Source organism: Cryptomeria japonica, chromosome 1, assembly GCF_030272615.1.
Source record: "Cryptomeria japonica chromosome 1, Sugi_1.0, whole genome shotgun sequence".
Classification (NCBI taxonomy): domain Eukaryota; kingdom Viridiplantae; phylum Streptophyta; class Pinopsida; order Cupressales; family Cupressaceae; genus Cryptomeria; species Cryptomeria japonica.
Window position 1 is genome coordinate 73229630 of NC_081405.1, and position 19182 is coordinate 73248811.

General features: G+C 38.5%; 1 long non-coding RNA gene across 7 annotated transcripts in view; it reads left to right on the forward strand.

The window, feature by feature from the left end:
- Window positions 1-504: 504 nt before the first annotated feature.
- LOC131856115 (uncharacterized) overlaps window positions 505-19182 on the forward strand; it is a 57262-nt gene continuing 38584 nt past the window's right edge. For 3 of the 7 annotated variants that reach the window (XR_009358247.1, XR_009358245.1, XR_009358258.1), the window contains exons 1-3: window positions 509-1164; window positions 1405-2408; window positions 2548-2648. This is a non-coding gene — a long non-coding RNA (uncharacterized LOC131856115). Of the gene's footprint in view, window positions 1237-1404; window positions 2409-2547; window positions 2649-19182 lie in introns of all 7 variants that reach the window. The other 4 variants (XR_009358260.1, XR_009358261.1, XR_009358259.1 and 1 more) reach the window with 4 other exon arrangements.

Genomic DNA, 19182 nt, shown 5'->3' on the forward strand with positions numbered 1-19182 from the left:
TCACTTTATTATAAGCTTTTGTCATTATAGGGTAGCTATTAAAATAGGAGCTAGACCTATCTAATGATGCATAACCTCATGTTCCCATCCAGCTACTTAAGTCTATTTTCTTCTTATTCCCATGCAAATTTTAATTAGAGGGAAAGAAAAATTTGGAATCTTTTCCTAGTTTTGCTTAATAATAAAAAATAAGCTAGGGGTTGGAAATAAGAAGCACCTGCTTATTAAAAATGACACATGACTTCATCAATTTTTTTTCCTTTCCATTTTATTTGCCTTAAATTTTGCTTTTAAATTTTATACGTAAAAAATATTATTAAAATTTTTATTTAAAAGTATCATTTAAAAATAAGCACAATTTTTTTATACATGCATCAACAATTCCACAAATTATTAAAAAGAAATAGAACAGCAGCGAGCCAAAATAAGCACAGCCGCATGAGGACCTGCCCAAGTGAGTAAAAAGTTTAAAAACATTGTTGCTGACCTCACAGAAACTCGAGAAAAAATAAAATGCTTTCAACGAGCACATTGCTATAAAAAATATCAGATTAACTTGCTGCATTTACAGAAGGAAGCTCTTCCTCGTGCAATATTCCTTCTCCTGGTCTTTCCTCATACAATATTCCTTCTCATCCACTGGCTCTGGTCTAAAATCTCCATGTCTGCTTTGTATCCCTTTTTTTTCCTGGCTTGGTTTAGTGTGCTGATACTCTTCGGAGTCGTAGATAGGAGAATGGGATTGCTCCACTTGCCTGCAATCCTTTTCAATTACGGTCTCTGTATAGAACTCGCTATCTGATTTCATGTCTTAAGGTTTAGGGAAAAGTTTTCCTGCGAACTCGGTGGAGATTATATGCAAGAGTAGAGTGAAAGTAGAGACAGAGCAATTGAGGAGGTGAGCGAGCCGTTTGACACAAAACTTCATAGCACATGGATTCATTTTTGGCAGAAGAGAGAAATCTTCAAATCTTTCATCTATAATCTATTTGCGGGTACACATACGGTTCTCGATGCTTCACGACTAAGTGATTTCAGCGCATGCACAAAAGACTTGGGAAGACTAAGATACATGCATGTCAGTTTTGTTGTCTTGACAATATGAAACTGGAAGTTGCTATTGACGATTGAAATTGCAGTTACTGTGATGAAGAAGAATAAAAAGTTTGTAAAAATGGCATCTTTTCAGATTTGGAAACATGGGTTATAACTCTTTAAACATAGATTATAAGAGTTGTGAGCACTTCTTAAACCGTTTTCAAACACTGGTCTTGCTTTTAGAGTGTACTCCACATCTTATACACCATATTCTCATTAAAAAAATTGTATGTTGAAGTACATGTACATGGAACATTTTTGTTGCCTTCGCTAATAAAATCTGATGTCTTGATTGTTGGTGTGCAGTCATTGTGATGAAGGAGAACAGTCATGGATCTCGTCATGGACAGTGATTAAGGAGGGTTGTAGGAGCCATCGCATTCTCCTATATACGGCTCTGAAGAATATCATCACACTAATGCAAAATCCAAAAAAATTAGGGTTATAAACAAGAGCAGACTTGGAGATTTTAGATTGGAGCCAGGGGATGAGAATGAATATTGCAATGAGAAATCTCATTCTCCTTCTTTTATTCGAGAGAAGGTAATGATACTAAGGTTAGGAAAATAAAATTAGGTTCATAAAGAAGGTTGGACATGAAAGCTAAAGCCAGTGGCGAAGCCAGGAAAAGAAAGAAAGAGATGGGTAATGAGGGTGGGAGAGAAAAAGAAATCAGTTGGACATAAAAGCACTGATGAGGTAGAGCAGTCGCTGAAGAGGAAGAGTGAAGATAGAATCAGTGTCGAAGCTAAGAAAAGAAAGAAAGACATGGATAATGAGGGTGGGAGAGAAAAGAAATCAGTTGGACATGAAAGCTCTAATGAGGCAGAGCAGTCACTGAAGAGAAAGAGTGAAGTTAGAGCCAGTGGTGAAGCCAGGAAAAGAAAGAAAGAGATGGGTAATGAGGGTGGGAGAGAAAAAGAAATCAGTTGGACATAAAAGCACTGATGAGGTAGAGCAGTCACTGAAGAGGAAGAGTGAAGATAGAATCAGTGTCGAAGCTAAGAAAAGAAAGAAAGACATGGATAATGAGGGTGGGAGAGAAAAGAAATCAGTTGGACATGAAAGCTCTAATGAGGCAGAGCAGTCACTGAAGAGAAAGAGTGAAGTTAGAGCCAGTGGCGAAGCTAGGAAAAGAAAGAAAGCGATGGATAATGAGGGTGGAAAGAAAAGAAATCAGAATCCAATTTTGAACCTGTAAATAAGATCAAGAGAATTGTTCATTTTGGAGACAATTTTGAAAATTCTAGGAGCAACATAAATGACACAAAAATGAAAGAAATGTGGGACAAAATTTCTGGAGACTCGAAGTTAATATCTCTGTTGTTTATTGTTAGCATTTAGAATAACGTTTGAAAGTTGATATTTATTTAGTTTAGCCAGTTTTTGAACTATTAGTTTCTCTATGTTCATTTCCAGTGATGGTTGCATTTCACTATGAACTAGCAGGTCAAAGAATCATTGAAGATGATGCATTTATTGATGATGCTAGGGTTGATCCCCATGGCCGTATTATCACTGCTGATGATTTTATCCATAATGCTCCACAGGTAGGATTCTGAAAAATGCAATATAAGATCTTCAAAATTTTATATATAAGATTTTCCCTCTCTATCTTGTTTCCTTAAAAAAGAAGAAGAGGATATTATATCAAGAAAAGAGACTGTTATATGACTTGTAGAATGTGCTATGCCAAAATACTTTACGATAAATGTGTAGGATTTGTTTTTTTTACAATCATCATAACTTTCCTTCTCATTTCATTCCTTCTGAATCTGCAAACATAATGAAAACCAAAATCTTTTTGTTTTTTTCAACTGATGCTCAGAAATAACTTGAAACTGATATCAAATGCCATCATCAGAAACAAGAAAAAAATCATATACACATGGTTGAGAATCTACTTTTGTATTGGGCCATGTTATAACTTTCTTATTTGGCAGGCTCAGCAGAAATCAGTCTGATAATTTAATTCTAATTCTCTTCCTGCATTCTAGTTTTATAAAAAAAATTAATTATATTTTGTAACTTTTGGTCTATTGATGAAGTTGTATGGTGTACAAAGAATTCAAATCAGATAAATGAGAAAGCAAACATCATATTTTAAATAGGTATTTAAAGATGTAATCTTGATTATGAAACATTCGTTTATTATACATAATTATACATAAAAACACTGCATGTAAATCCTGCACCTAAACAGGTATACATCATAAAATTCATGAAACTACTTGCTGAGCTGTTACTACCAATACATGATATTCAATTAATAAATATTGAAATTATAGGCTAAAAGAATTTAGGAGGAATGAATAGTTACATCATATTATTTCTTGTTCAGGCCTGCTAGTTTAGCATTCACTTAATCTTGTCTGATTACAACATAGAAATCCCAGTATTAAATATCCTTTAATTAATAAGTAATAGGTGGCTGAAGTTTCCACTATTAAACATCCTTTACTTAGTAAGTAATGGGTGGCTAAAGTTTTCACCATTGAATATCATCAATCTACTTCCAACTAATCTCATATATACATCAATTTGACAGTAAAGTGTTTGTTTTCATCTGTAATGCCCTCTTTTGGAATATACCTGATGTTTGCCCAAAATAACAATTCAATCAATACAATATATTTATAAGGAATATTCTATAAATAAATTACACGATTGTTATAAAACTTAGAGAAAATTGTAATTAATTAACATCAAATATTATGATCATAGATAATCCCTATAGAATACAAAATATCCTAAATGCATTTGGGTCCATTTCATGGTTATTCCCAACAGCCAACCATATTATGAAATTCGATGGGAAAGCATGATAGGGTGCCGGGAGCCTGTCCTCAATCAAGCCCAAGGGCATAGAATGAGTCTCCGAGTCATTCGGCTCCTTGTCCCTAGGTATTGGTACATCCATCTTGGGGTTGGCGTACTTGATGAGAGAACCAGTACTGCTGCATCTCCCTATCATACGTTTCACATTGATTCCATATGTGATTGCTTGTTGGAAATCAAATAGACAAATAACTAATATATATCTCAAAGAATTGGCAATTTAATTCAATAAATAAATGAAAGCTTTAACAGTTTTATAAATAAATAAACAATACATACATTCATGCTGCATACCAATCACTAAATAAATATTATACTCTGCTGTATCAGATTGTCTTGTTCAATTGATTATTTATTCTTATTTCTGCTTTATTGCTTTCCTTGATGTTTGGATTTCTTACTCTCTATTTTCCACTTGATCATTCCATTCCTTGACTTCTCACGTCAAATGAACTCTTCTTCCTTTTAGAAGAAGAAGAAGAAGAAGAATAAATTTTAACGTCCACGAGACTAACAAAAGCCAATGGGACAAACCACCAGATCAAATTGGCTTCCGCAATTCCAATCTCTTCCTATGTAAGGTGATGATGAGCGCCCCCAACTTCTCCACTAACCCCTCATTAAATAAATTATACCAAGAGCTAGCAGTCAAGATATTCGCATAACTGTCCCTGCTGTCCTTATATGCATCACATTCCAAAATGAAATGTTTTTCAGTTTCCACCTCTCCGGAGGTGCAAAAAATACACTCTTTCTTCCCACACTTCTTTTGGCCTTTTGCAACGCCCAGTTTCTGAACGGAGTTGATGAGAGTTAGTTCTAAGTTGAGCAATAAGAATTTTAGCTTTCCACGGAATATTAGCACCAATGTACACTTTTTGATGAAGGTCAAAAGTGGGATTGAACTCATTGATATAATACTGCTTCTTTCTCCCTAGTCCTTTACCCCAAATGCACTTACAAAACTTATCCATCACAAAAGTCTTAATCTCCTTGCTGGTCGTGGGACAAGCATTCAAGTATATATTCCATTTACTCATCCAAGTTTTGTTTTGCCGCATCCAAGTCTTCTTTCTTTTGCACAAAACATCGCTAAAAACAATATTAGGCCATCTGCTTTCTTTCATTCGTTGAATTCTTTTTAAGTACCTTACCAGACGAATCATAGCCATTGCTTCAATTGGAACAGCCCCAATTTCAGCTAGCATGATATCATAAGGAACCGTGCTTTTGATTTTGAACTTGTTTGTAATCAAATGTTTCTGAATTTGCTCAATTTGCCTCCATTGTAAATCTGAAGTACTATTGGCCCACAATTCACAACCATAAAGAACCATTGGAAGCACAGGAAGCCCAAAAAGAGTTTGGGTAGTGTTCCAATCCCACAACTCTGCTTCTCTACATCTATTTTGAAGAGCATAGAATGCTTTCCAACCGCCCAAAGTCCTCTTCTTTCTACAACAATCTCAACTCAAGTTTTTGCTAAAGTCAATTCCAAGATATTTGTAATCAGTGACTTCTTCAAGGATTTTGTCTTCAAAGTAAAACTTATGCTGGTTTTGTTTTCTTCTGTTAGAGAAAATCATGACTTTAGTTTTGCTGATATTGACTTGCATCCCAACCACTTTGCAGAATCTTTCAAGAACATAAAGGTGCTCTTGAAGGCCAACAACAGATTTAGCAATCAAAATGAGATCATCCGCATAGAGGAGAAGCCTAATCACATGCTCTCCCAAGTGAATACCATCGCCATCTTGTGAATTCAGCCACTCTTCAAGCTTGTCAATGTATAAACCAAAGAGGGTAGGGGATAGGGGGCAACCTTGTTTGACCCCAATATCACTCCTAAAGCTCTTAGAGATGCCAGCTGAGGTTCTGATTTTAACTTTGACCTCTTCATAAAGCCTATGGACAGCCGCTCTAAGGTGCAAAGGAATCCCAAGTTCCTCCATCCTGTGCCAAAGCTTATTTCTAGAGACCATGTCAAAAGCCTTTTTGAAATCAACAAAGCAACAAAATGCTTCTTCCTTTTTCTCCCAAACCTTCTCAATGATATGCCTCAAAGTAATGCAGTGATTTACTGTGGAATGTTTAGGCCTAAAACCAGCTTGTCCTTTTGCACGTTTATCTTCTACTTTTGCCCATTTGCTAATTCTGTTTTCTATCATGCTGCCAAAAAGTTTTGCAAATAGAGGATTAATCATAATGGTCCTGTAGTTGGATGGGTTGTTGACATCACCACTCAGGAAAAGAGGAATAGCAAGGCCAGTTGTCCAATTTTTAGGGAAACTGCGCTGAATGATGCCATTGAATATTTTCATAATGTGCGGAGCGAGAGTTTTCACACCCCATTTTAGAAACTTAGCTTGAAGCTCAAACAAGTCTTTTGCTTTTCCAATACCCAATTTTTTAATTCCTATCTCTATCTCTTGTATGGTGAACAAATTTGCCGTAGTATTGACCAAGGGGGGGGATCAATCTCAGAAACCTGCTCATAAAGCTGCCTTTCGTAGTCAAACCATTGAGTAGATGATATATTATTTACCGTTTGTTTCTTTTGTGGTTGAAGCCCTTTCCAAAATAACTTGGGGTTATTTTTACCAAGGAAAATAAGCTCCTCTCTCCTTGTGATCATGTAATCAGCTTTTTTTATTTTTAAAATTTGCTCGTAACTTTTAATGCTTAATTCTGATTTTTTTTCTTTTAGAGATTTCCTTGCCATTTTACATTCTTCGTCAAACCAAGCATTGACCGGAAAACAATTTGTATCTGAACGAAATTTTCTCCTTCTTAAAAAGCCTCTCGAGAGTTATCTTGAAGATATCACAGTTTTTTTGGGTCAAAAGAATTCTGCCCTCTGACTGAGATTGAGGTAGAAATTGAGAATTCATCCCCTGTTGCTGTTTTTCAGCCCAAGAACAACTTAAGTAAATTGGTTTGTGGTCTGACTTTAAATCCCAGTGCTGCTCACCGATCAAAACTTCCTCCATTTTCTCACATAAACTGTGAGAGCCAATTGCATAGTCCACAATGCTTGCCCATTGTAAGTGTTACACGTGAAATTTCCAAACTTTTCCCATTTGCTGATACCATTGCAAATGATTACATCGAAAGCGCTACACAAATTAAACAATTCCTCTCCAAAGTGGTTGAAACCTTTGTTGTCTTCTGAAACTCTAGTCCATTGATGCTTTCTTAATTCAGTGAGCCAAATAGGATTGCAATCTTCTGAACAACAAAGAATGCTAGCTTGTTCACTTGCAGTCCTAGCATTAAAATCACCTACCAAAAGGACTTGCCCTTGCTGGATAAAAACTGCAATGTCTTTCTTTAGGGCTGCAAAGGGGTCTTTGTGGTCTATTCCATTTTTTTTGTAACTTTTTGAGACTTCCGATGCAAAATAACATGCAGCAATTCTAATGATGTTATCATTTTCACAAATTTTATATCCTCCAATATGAGGGAGAAGTCACGCCTCTTCAATATTTCTACTCCTTAAAAGAGTCACAACTCTTCCTCTTAATTGCTGGCTTAAAACTTAATTATATTTTAATTATCTCTTATTTTAGGAAATTGCTGCCTTGAATGTAATGTCCCCTTTTGTAAAGTGCCCTAGTTTGCCCTAGATTACAATTCTCAGTTGATAAGGGAGGGTTAGAGGGGGAGTACCTGTTGATGTGTATTTTGTACACGACCAAACACAGAATAAAATACCCAGAGGTATCTTATCCTCTCTTGAATAAAGTCTCTGAATGCTGAAGATGTCGCAAAAGGATCAATTGGGATGACTTTAAGGGAGGATAAGATACCTCTGGGTATTTTATTTTGTGTTTGGTCGTGTACAAAATACACATCAACAGAATTGGCACTAGAAGGAGGGCACTTTCTTATACAAAAGTTTGATTATCAAGAGGAACAGTACTATCCAGAAAATTTAAATTCAATTTTTTTTTTTTTTCAACATGAGCATGTACCACGATGGTGTTGCCACATGAAGGATTGAATGAGGTAGTGCAACCCAATTTGGAAATAGGCAACATTCAAGAGGACATTATTTCAGGATTGAATGACCTAGCGTGGAACTTAAGGAGAAGTGAAGCTGAGTATAATAGGGTCAGAATCATTTTGGAACAAGAAGTAGACAGAGCTGAAGAACGCCAAAGCGCTGCCGCCCGAGAACTTCGCAACCAAAGGAACCTACAGTAATCTCCGTAAAACAGATCTTCATGCTGGATCGTATTGGTTCTTTCTCACCTGAAAAACACCAAAGAATATTGAGGTCTACACCAGGCACCAAAAATCTGATTGAGCTTCAGTTCACTTCAAGGTCGAAGCGGGCCAAAAGAGAAGATAATCCAAGAGAGTTTGAACCGAGATTAGAAGGCACTCCTGAGTCATTACAAGCTCCATCTCTTCAAAAACAAGTACAAGCAGCAATTCACACAAGTATCCAGGCAATTTCTCAACCAGCAAGCCAGGTTGGATCATCAAGTTCTCAATCAAGTTTCCGACCTCCAGTAAACACGATGGCTCACAATGCTCCTCCTCCTCCTCCTCCTCCTGCTCATGCACTCAACGACGCTACATGGATGATTGATAATCCATTGCCATTAGAATTTGCAATTTATCATGATATGCCTAAGAATCCTGAGAATTTTTGTCCTAAATTCAATGCCAGTGATTTCAATCGCACCGTGGAGGATCATATCAAGATGTTTGAAGATCTTCTTCGTAACAGGCGAGTTGAATATGGAGATGTAGCATGTAGGCTCTTTCCCTACTCATTAGGAGAAGAAGCATACTTCTGGTTCATTCACCTGCCAACGGGGTCAATCAGGACTTGGGATGCAATGAAGGATACATTTATTGCAAAGTTTGGTATCCCAACCACACCAGCTGAGCTGTATAGACAGTTTGCTGAGATTCGAAGGAGAGAACATGAGCCGATCACTTCTTTCAATAACAGGTTCCACAGGGCTTACACGATGTTGCGACATCCATATCTCATTGCTGACCCAAGGGAGATTTATTATGGAGCCTTAGATCATCTCACTGCCATGTTTGTAAGAACTTATCCTATCCCGAATGGTCTAAATGCAGCATATGCAAAAATTATTGAGGTCAGTAAGCACATGGGGCAGAATATTACTGGGCCACTACTTCATATGAGACCTATTGCAGCACTGAACCAAATTCAAGCAGTTAGTCTAGCCTTGGCCAATCAGACCCAGTCATGAATCCTATTCCACAAGCAACATATCCTAATATGCAGCCCATTTGAGGAATCAAAATAATCAACTGCAAAGCATGCAAAGAATTAATCAAGGACAACAAGCAAACAATCAAAATTTTCAAGGAAATAATAATCAAGGTTTTAGAAACAACTATCAAGGAAACAACAATCAAGGCTTTCAAAGGAGAACATGGAATACAACTCCTAATAATGGAAACGTGGTGACGCCACTAGACAACCCATCAAGTTCACAGAATCAAGAAAATCATCCTACCAGTAAAGTGTTTCTAGCAGAGGCGGCCTTATCCAGCTGGTGTAGACTCCACAGTACAAACCAACATTCTGAATTGCAGTGTTCTGAATTCAAAATTGCAGCTGACATATTCCAGTAGGAGATGCGTAGCAATGATCCACCTGAAAATCCTCCTACAACAGGATATGAAATGGTCCCGACTACCCGCTATGATCAAGCCATGGTTGTGGAAAGCTACAAACATTTACCAAAAGGAGAAAATAACCAAGCTCAAAATGGAAGATTTCTGCCAGAATCAGCTAATGGACCGATGGTACCTCTTGGTTCCCAGTTTCCACCTGCATCAGCAAATGAACCTGTTGAAGACTCAGAGTATTATTTCCCGCCTTTAAATAATAGCGTCTTAGTTGAAGGGATAAAAGAAGTATTCCACCAATCCTCAGGAGGCGTAGGCCCAGAGTATACCAAAGAAATCAGAGAAATCAGGAACCTCTGACAACATCCATCCCTCCAAACAATTTCTCTACTCCTCCAGATCCAAAGGCTAGCAATAATCCAGATTATCCACAAGATGTGCGAGAGTATAGGCAAAGGAATGTTCCTCCTCCCCCGAGAGATGAAATGAAAAGACTGGCTATGGTCGTATTGGAAGAACTCAAGAAGGTTAAGATTAGCCTGCCGCTTTATGAGTTATTGAAGGTGTCAGAGATTAAAGATGCTGTGATTAATAGCCTGAATGATTCAAACACAGTAAGGCCAAACAGTCAGAATACGCCCAAAGAAGTGGCCAATAATATTCAAGCCACCGTCAATGTAATTCAAGATGAAACTGATAGCAAGCAGCAGTCCGAAGAAGACGAGTGTATGGTCCAAACCGTAGCCTTCCCAGCCAAAAAGGAGGATATGTTAGAAGGAAAAATGTTACTTAAAAGAGGTGACGTTAAGAAAGTTCAACCCACCGTCAAAGAGAGTCTCACTGCAAGCCAGGCCCTTCCCGAGAAGTGGGTAGCTGCTAAGAAGGATGTAATAAAGAAAGGGAAACCATCAAAAAGAACGGAGAATTCAAAAGAAGAAACTTTAGAAAAGAATGACAATCCAAAGATCAATGAAGTAAAGAATCAAGAACATGATGAGGATTCCTCAATCCTTTGCCAAGGAAAAGATGAGCCGGCCCCGTTCCTGCTGTCAGTTAGAATCTTTGTAAAATTATTGCACAACTGTCTATATGATTCAGGAGCTTCTAGTAATGTGATGCCCTTGGCCGTCTGTCAGAAGCTAGGTATAACTCCTGCACCCACCAGAAGGAAAGTTACTCAATTAGACAAGACAGAAGTTCTAGTCATGGGAGAATTGAACAATATCCACATGCAGTTAGCTGCAGACCCGAGGGTCCAAAATTTCATAGACATATCAGTCGTGGATATACCTGACACATATGGTATGCTTTTGAGTAGAGATCCTACAAAGCAGAACCTTGAAGTCATCCCGATTGATCCTTTTGTGACATCTTCAGCATTTGGAGACTTTATTCAAGAGAGGATAAGATACCTCTGGGTATTTTATTCTGTGTTTGGTCGTGTACAAAATACACATCAACAGTACCTTTATCTCCTTAAAAGGGAAAACTTGAAAACAAGTTAGAAAATAACCTACAAATTATATTATATAAGTGAATAACAATTACAAACAATTGTATATGTAGAGATATAGATCATAATTTATTAATTGAATACAAGGTTACTTAACTAATGAACCCCAATCATAGCAAGCTAGGATGGATAACTTGATAGGGTGTCTTAATAAATGTTCTCCCTTAATCAAGCCCCACTTGTGAGGGTGTCTAAACCGTTCTCCTTCTATCAAACCATACCTGTGAGGGTGTCTTTATCAACCGTTCTCCGTCATATACCAGAGAGGGTGTGTGAACCGTTCTCCCTCTATCAAACCATACCTGTGAGGGTGTCTTTATCAACTTTTCTCCCTCATATACCAGAGAGGGTGTGTGAACCGTTCTCCCTCATATGCCAGAGAGGGTGTCTGAACCGTTCTCCCTCTACTGTCAATCTCTTCTTAGAATATTCAGAATTATGCCAAAAGCCAGACTTATATAAACAAATATATATTCAGAATATTAATATACAGATTGTTGATTGTTATCTATCTCAAAGATTCACAAATGCTGTTATGTAAACCCAGTCATGTATATATATACTGTAAAGGTGTTGCACAGAAAGTCCATACCAGAAAGATGCTTTTTCCCCAAATATTATTGCGTGGATATGAGCAGGCTCCAAAGCTTCGATTCTGATTTCTCCAGATCCGTAAACTCTATATAAATATTACTATTAAAGTCTACATAAGAACATTATCAGGTTTCATATGTTAAGCATACATATTAAGCACATCCCCATGCATACCACCAAGAACAAGGATGTTACTGTCTGTAACTTAGTAACAGTTCTGATCTGATCTGATCTGATCTGATCTGATCGATGGTGATATCATTGGAGGCTTTTGATTCCTTTCCCTTATATCACTCAATGTGAGGGAGAGAAGAGGTCACACCTATTCATCATGTATGCCCTTTGGCAAGAGACACACCCTTTCACCCCTAGCACCCTTTTAAAGAGTGCAACTCTTCATTATTTCTGCCATTTGAAAGGGACACAACCTTTCACAATCAGGTCTGGACTTAGTTGTAACGTATTCACACATCGCTCCATTGCAAATGGGGACCCCAGTTTTTCGCTTTCTAGGATGGTTGTCTTAGCTTAGTTGTTGGTTGTTGTCAAGTCTTTGCTATTAACCTTTTGCATGTAGTTGCTCAAAAGCTGGTCAAATCTCTCTCTTTGAGATGAAGTGAGGTTCAACATTTCCTCGGCCCTCCAAAGCCTTCGACTTGCTTCTCCCAGCACTGTCAGTGGGTGCCCAAACCCGATCACACTCATTTCCATCCCTCACCATTGCCATCCCCATTTCACCTTTCCATTTCCTTCCATTTCCACCTACCTCTACTTTCACCCACATTTTCTAGACCTCCCTTCATTTGCCTACCCACTGCCCCCTCCCTTCCTTTCACCCATCCATTATCTTACTCCCCTACCTTTCCATTTTTCCTATCATATCCTAAAACTTCATTCACTACCCCCATATACCCCATCCTAACCTCCTTACCCATCTACCTATCCTCATCTACTACCTTTATTCCCCTAAACTCACCTATCTTAACCCACATCTCATAGCCTTTACCTCCCTTATTTCCCTAAGCTTGCCTCTACCTCATACCCATTAACCACCCATTCACTACCCACACTACCCTACCCCTATCCCTATCCTATCCTAACCAATCTTCCTTCACCTAGCCTAAACCCCATCCCATTGTAGCCTACGCACCTTTACCCTTCCATTACCCCTTTTACCTCCCACTCCACTTTATCTCCCAACATCTCCTAACTCCTCCCACATCCTAAACCTCCTCACCACATGTATCTCCTACCTTCATCGTCCATACCCCTTTTGTCTCCCTTTCCCAAACATCCTCTCCTTCCCTTCCTCACGTGGCATTTCCTCTACCACTCATCCCTTCCCCACAACACTTCACATTTCTTTATCCATCCTTGCCACATCATCTTTTGGGCCCCACACAAACTCAAAATAGAGAATTAAATAAGTTTTTTTAAGGACTCTTTGCTAGGACCCACTAACTTTTGGATTGGGAATTTATAATTTTTTTGTATTGCATGGGCCCCACCAAAAAATTTGAAATGAAAGAAAAGGTTTTGTAAGGAATTTTAAATAAAAAGGGAGAGCATCACCTCACTCTACCCCTTCATCTCTTCCACCTCATCCCCTCCGTGGCACTTCTTTACCACATCACCCCATCTTCTTTGCCACAATATCCTCTTTTCTATTGCACCTTTCCACTCCCTTTTCACACCCCTTGCATATTTGGGCTCCACTAAAACTTTAGGATGAAGAAATATAAAGCAACTCACTTCAAATTTGACTCAAAACTTCTAGGTTCGTACCTGTTCAAACAGATTCACCTTGAAGGAGCACTTAGAATTTTATCGGATCTTTGGGGAAGTGATTAGACCTCATTCACCCTTGGTTTAAATGCAATTTCCAGTAGATTAATTTCTCTGAGTTTAGACCACAATCAGACCTAAGTATTATTTCATACTCAGAAATATGATTGATGTTTGATTTAAGTTGTGTGTCTTTGCAGGTATGGTTGTAACTTGTAAACAAATGAAGAATGGAGCACAAGGAATATAAGATGATGACAAACCAAGAATGGGGACTTGTTGTGACCATTTCACACATCGCCCCATCAGGCTGGGGACCCCCTTTTTTTTTCTTAGGGTTTTGCTTTCCCTTAGTTTTTCTCTTTGCTTGCTGGGTTTTGAGTGAGTGAGTGGTTGTCTGGGCTGGCTAGATTAGGGCTAATCTTTGAAAGATCGTTTTAGGGTTTCTTCCAAGCTGAGTCTGGCCTAGTTTTTGGAGGTCGTTAGTTGTCTACCTGGGACCTTAAGTTTGCCTTAATGGAGTATTTCCTTTCAAGAGAATCAGGATGGTGAGACTGAAGAGCAGGGTGAATAGGTCTAAGGTCAGGATAGGTCTAATTTGATGGTTTTCTTGTTAGAGTCATGTTTTCTTCCAGGTCTGAGTCAATTGAGCAGAGTTAGTGATCAGAAGGAGATCAAAGTGGTGATTTCAGAAATTGATGAGCAAATGCACTTGATGATGATTGAAGAAGTTTTGGAAGAATATGACCGAGATTGTTGACTTTTGAGGCATAATTGAGAAAGTTGGTACATTTTTGCCTTGAAGGAGAGTTTTTAAGCTTTGAAATGATGAAAGCCAGTCTAGGAGGAGAAATTCGCTCCTGACCCTTCCAAAGGTTCCAGAGCGAAATCTCCCTTTCCTGCCTCCTTTGGCCCTAAAAACCCAGTTCGACCTTACCTAGACCAAATTGGATGGAGATTTGTGTTGATTGTGAAGCAGGGGAGTTGATTTGATCAAATTTGATGGAGAATGAAGTGAAGCAAGGTAAAGAACTAGCCAGGAATATAAGTTTCGCTCCTGACCCTTCCAAAGGGTCCAGAGCGAAATTCTTGAAAGCTCTCATTTTTACTTGGCTAAAGGAAGGATCTTGATGGGGATGCGTGAAGAAAGGTTTGTGTTCGCCTCTCAAGGAGGATTAGAGTTCAAAAGGTCAAGAATCAAGCTAAAATCTTGATTTTCACTCCTGACCCTTCCAAAGGGTCTAGAGTGAAAATCCTTCTAGACCACCTTTTCTTCTCAATTTTGGCTAAGTGTTGCTTTCTAGGGTATGTTTGAGGGTGAATTGATTTGATCTTGCCTTGAGATGGAGTTGGTGGATTTTTGAAGGACAAGATTTTGACCTAAAGAAGTGATTTTCGCTCCTGACCCTTCTAAAGGGTCCAGAGTGAAATTCATCATAAACCTTGTTTCTTGCCTTGAATGGGTTAGAAACCTTGTTCCTAATGTGGAGAATGATCTAATTTTGCCCTATGAGGTGGTTTGAGGCTTGAAAAATGAGCAATCTGGCCTGGAATGAGATTTTCGCTCCTGACCCTTCCAAAGGGTCCAGAGCAAAAATCTTCCTAAAGCTCATTTCATCCTAAGTTTGGCTAATTTTTGATTGGCAGGGTATCTTGGAAGGAAGGTTGGACATTCTTATTGCCTTTGAAAGGTTTGAAAGCGTTGAAAATGAAGGATTTTGGACCAAAAGGGGAATTTTCTCTCTTGACCCTTCCAAAGGGTCCAGAGCGAAATTCCTAAAAGCTCTTACTTTTGCAATAAAGGAAGTCAAGCTTTTGATTTGTTATGGCATGGATGGAAGAAAAATAACTTGCTTTTGCCTCTTGAGGTCGTTTTGAAAGGGAGAAATGAAGGATTTAGCCCAAGAAGTGATTTTCGCTCCTGACCCTTCCAAAGGGTCCAGAGCGAAAATCCCTCCAAGAGACATTTCTTGCCTTATTTGGCCTAGTTTTGGTATCCAAGACATGATGAAAAGAAGAATGAACATGTTGGAATCCTTGGGGATGTTTTGAAAATGAAGGATTCTAGCCAGGAAAGGAAATTTCGCTCCTGACCCTTCCAAAGGGTCCAAGGCGAAATTCCTTATAAACCTACCTTTTGACCTTTCTTGGACATGAAACCTTATTCCTAGGGTAATGAAGGATGAAATCCTACCTTGCAAAGAAGTTTCAAGTTTAGAAAATGATGATTTTGGGTAAAAAATGGAAATTTCGCTCCTGACCCTTCCAAAGGGTCCAGAGTGAATTTTCTCAAAACTTCTTTTTGCTATCAAGTTTTTGCTAGGTCAAGTGTGGGATAAGGCAAAATCAAGAGGAAGTTGCCCTTAAGAGTGACTTTAAGTTGCTAGAGACCATGAAAGATGAAGGAATTGAGCCTAGAGGTGATTTTCGCTCCTCACCCTTCCAAAGGGTCCAGATCGAAAATCCTTAAAAACATCTTTTTTTCCAAATTTTGAGCAAATCCAAGCTTGGACAAGGGTGTGAAAAGGCATTTGGATTGCCTTAGAGTGGATTTTGGTTGCCAAGAATGCAAATTTTGAAGCCTAATGAAAATTTCGCTCCTGATCCTTCCAAAGGGTCTAGAGCAAAATTTCTAAGATGCCCCTTTTTCCTTGCAAATCAAGACAAGTTTTGGTTTTTATACCCTGGAGAGGAGTGAGACAAGATTTTCTATGCCTTGAAGGTGATTTGAAGTTGAAAGAATGGCAAAATAGCCCTAAAACAAGATTTTCGCTCCTGACCCTTCCAAAGGGTCCAGAGCGAAAATCCTAAAACCTACTTATTCCTTTCAAATTTATGCTAAGACAAGACTAGACTAAGGTAAGAAATTCCTTTGAGACTACCTTTGAGTTGATGTTTGTTTCCAAAAATGATGATTTTAGGCCAAAGGAGGAAATTCGCTCCTGACCCTTCCAAAGGGTCCAGGGCGAAAATCCTAAAATCTCCTATTTTGCCTTGCAAAAACAAATCAAATTTGGATTGGGTGAAAGAAGAAAACTATTTCCTAGCCTTGTGAGGAGGATTGAAGTTGGAATGATGAAAAATGAGCTACAAGCAAAGAAATTCGCTCCTAACCCTTCCGAAGGGTCCAGAGTGAAAACACTAAAGTCACCTTTTCCTTCAAGGTTTGAGTAAAACTAGGCCTGGATTACAGTGAAAGAAGCTATTTAGAATGCCTTGGAGAGATTTGAACCTTCAAAAAATGTGAATTTTGAGCTCAAGAGAGAATTTCACTCCTGACCCTTCCAAAGGGTCCAGAGCGAAATCCTGGATAAGTCTTGTCCCTGGCTAGGTTGTTGAGCAAAACGAACCTTTTTCACCTTGTGAAGATCAAACCAATGCTAGTAAGTTGAGAAGTGGGTTCAAATTGAGCGAATTTTGATGAATTGAAGTGAAGGAGATTGGAAAATTGGCTCAAGAGGTGAATTTTGCTCCTGACCCTTCCAAAGGGTCCAGAGCGAAATTCCCAAAAATGCAGTGTTTCCTTCAAAATATTGTTGAGCCAAGTTAGTGGTTGAGATGAATAGACCCTAGAGATTGCCTTGAAAAGGGTCAATGATCAAGCAAAAGTGAATTTTGACCTAAAAAGAGAAAATCGCTCCTGACCCGTCCAAAGGGTCTAGAGCGAAATACCTATTTTCACCCAATTTACTCATGTGAAGAGCTAAAAAATTGGAATCCAAGGCTTTGTTAGGCCAAAACAAGCGTAAGCTCGCTTTTCGGAGGATTTAGAAGTGAAGAAAATATGGTATTCATGGCCTAGTTAGGGAAATCGCTCCTGACCCTTCCAAAGGGTCCATGGCGAAATCCTCAAAAACACCTATTTTTCATCTTTGTTAGATTGAGTCAAGGGCAAGTTGCAAAATTGTGAAGACAAGGACATGGGAGATTGCAAATCTAGGTTGTAAAGATTTTGATTCACAAAGTGAACTAGCCTAGAAAAGGGGTCCAAATAAGCCTTGAAAGGATTTAGACCTACATCACTCTGGATATTCTTAATGCCTAAGGAAAATAAAAATTCATCAAGCCTTAATCAAGCTTTGACATTCCTAAGCTAGCCCATAATTTTTCACTAAATTAGCCTATTACGAGACATTTGGGAGGCTGAAACAAGTTTGCATGAATTAAGGCATTTATAATTTAATTAATTAATTTCTAAGCCTTGAAATAAATGAAAATCCACCCTTGAAGCTTTGGAATTAATTTTAAAAATAAAAAATTATGATTGAGCGCTCAATACTTATTATTTTCCCTTTATTTGCCAAGTTGGCCATCCTTTAAAAGGGGTTTTATTTCATTTTATTTCCTATTTGTCAAGTCGGCCTCAAGGAGAATCAAGTTGAGCGCCCTATATAAGGGAGGTGTATTGTGATAAATTCAAATCATTCATTCATTGTTCTCATGCGAACTTGAAGAGCAGATCTAGAGGAGCGAATTTCTTGCTAGTTGGAGGTTAATTTCCAGAATTTGCCAAGTATTTGAAGGCTAGTAGAAGGCAAAATTCTTTTGAAGGCTGATTGGAGCATAATTCATCCAAAGGAAGACCAGAAATTCAGATCAAACATCCTTGCCCAGCAAATTCATCATCTTCCTTCTTTCATTTTTCAAGGTTGATAGCTAAAATTCAAGAAAGAGGTATGAAGAATCAGATTTTTGAAGTTTTTATTCAAGATTTAGTTTGATTTTCCATAGTAATCCTTTGAAAAATCTAAGTCTTGTACAATCTGATCTTAATTTAATTTGAAAATCCATAATTCTTAGATTCATCATTATTTTCAAATTAATATTTAGTTATTTCCTTGAAAGGTCTCAAATCTCCTATAATGAAGATATTATGCTCAAATCCTAACTTTAAGCTTTTTTGTAGGTGTCACATGACGACCCCCAAGGCCGGAGGATCCACTACTCGACAGGCTCTCATCAAGGAGGATCAGAGGAATGACAAATTGGAGACCAGGATCGTGTCCAAGTGGAGCAATATCGGAGACACCAACCTAGGAAACTTCAATGTGAAGAAGTTTCGGGAAGCACCCTACATTGGCAAGTCGTCACCTGTTGCAAAGAAGATAATTGAGAGTGGCATCATCAAAGCTGCAGGTTTCCCTCCCGCAGTCAAGTGTCATGAGTTGATGATTGAATGTGCCCGACACTATGATTCACACTCAAGGACGATCGTGGCCGAGGATGGAACTATCTTAGCCTATCTTTCGGAGGAAGCTATAAGTGAGATTTTTCATCTCCCGGAACATAGAGACATGGTCTACAAAAGTCTAGAAGGAGCTAGGTCTATCTATGAGGATGATCCTGATTCCTGCTTGAACTTCATTAACAAGAATTGGCTACTCAAGAGCAGACCTCGCCTGAACAAGATTCCCAATACACCGCACAGAATCGACTTCCAAGAAGAATTCAAGGATTTGATAACCTTCCTCAATCGGGTCATGGGTGCCTCTCAAGCTTTCTTCTTTGACAAATGGATGTTCTTCTTCATACAACTAATTGTCCAAGGAAAGGGAATGCTCAATTGGGCTAGAATCATTAGCAACAGCCTGGATGTGCAGTTGAGGAGACTAAGGCCTACCAAGTCATTTCACATGAGTTCATATGTTGTATATGCCTTGATCAGAGGTTTTGAGTATGCAGGACTACCTCACAGAGGAGTTGTTGGAAGAGGACCCAGAGAAATAAGAGTT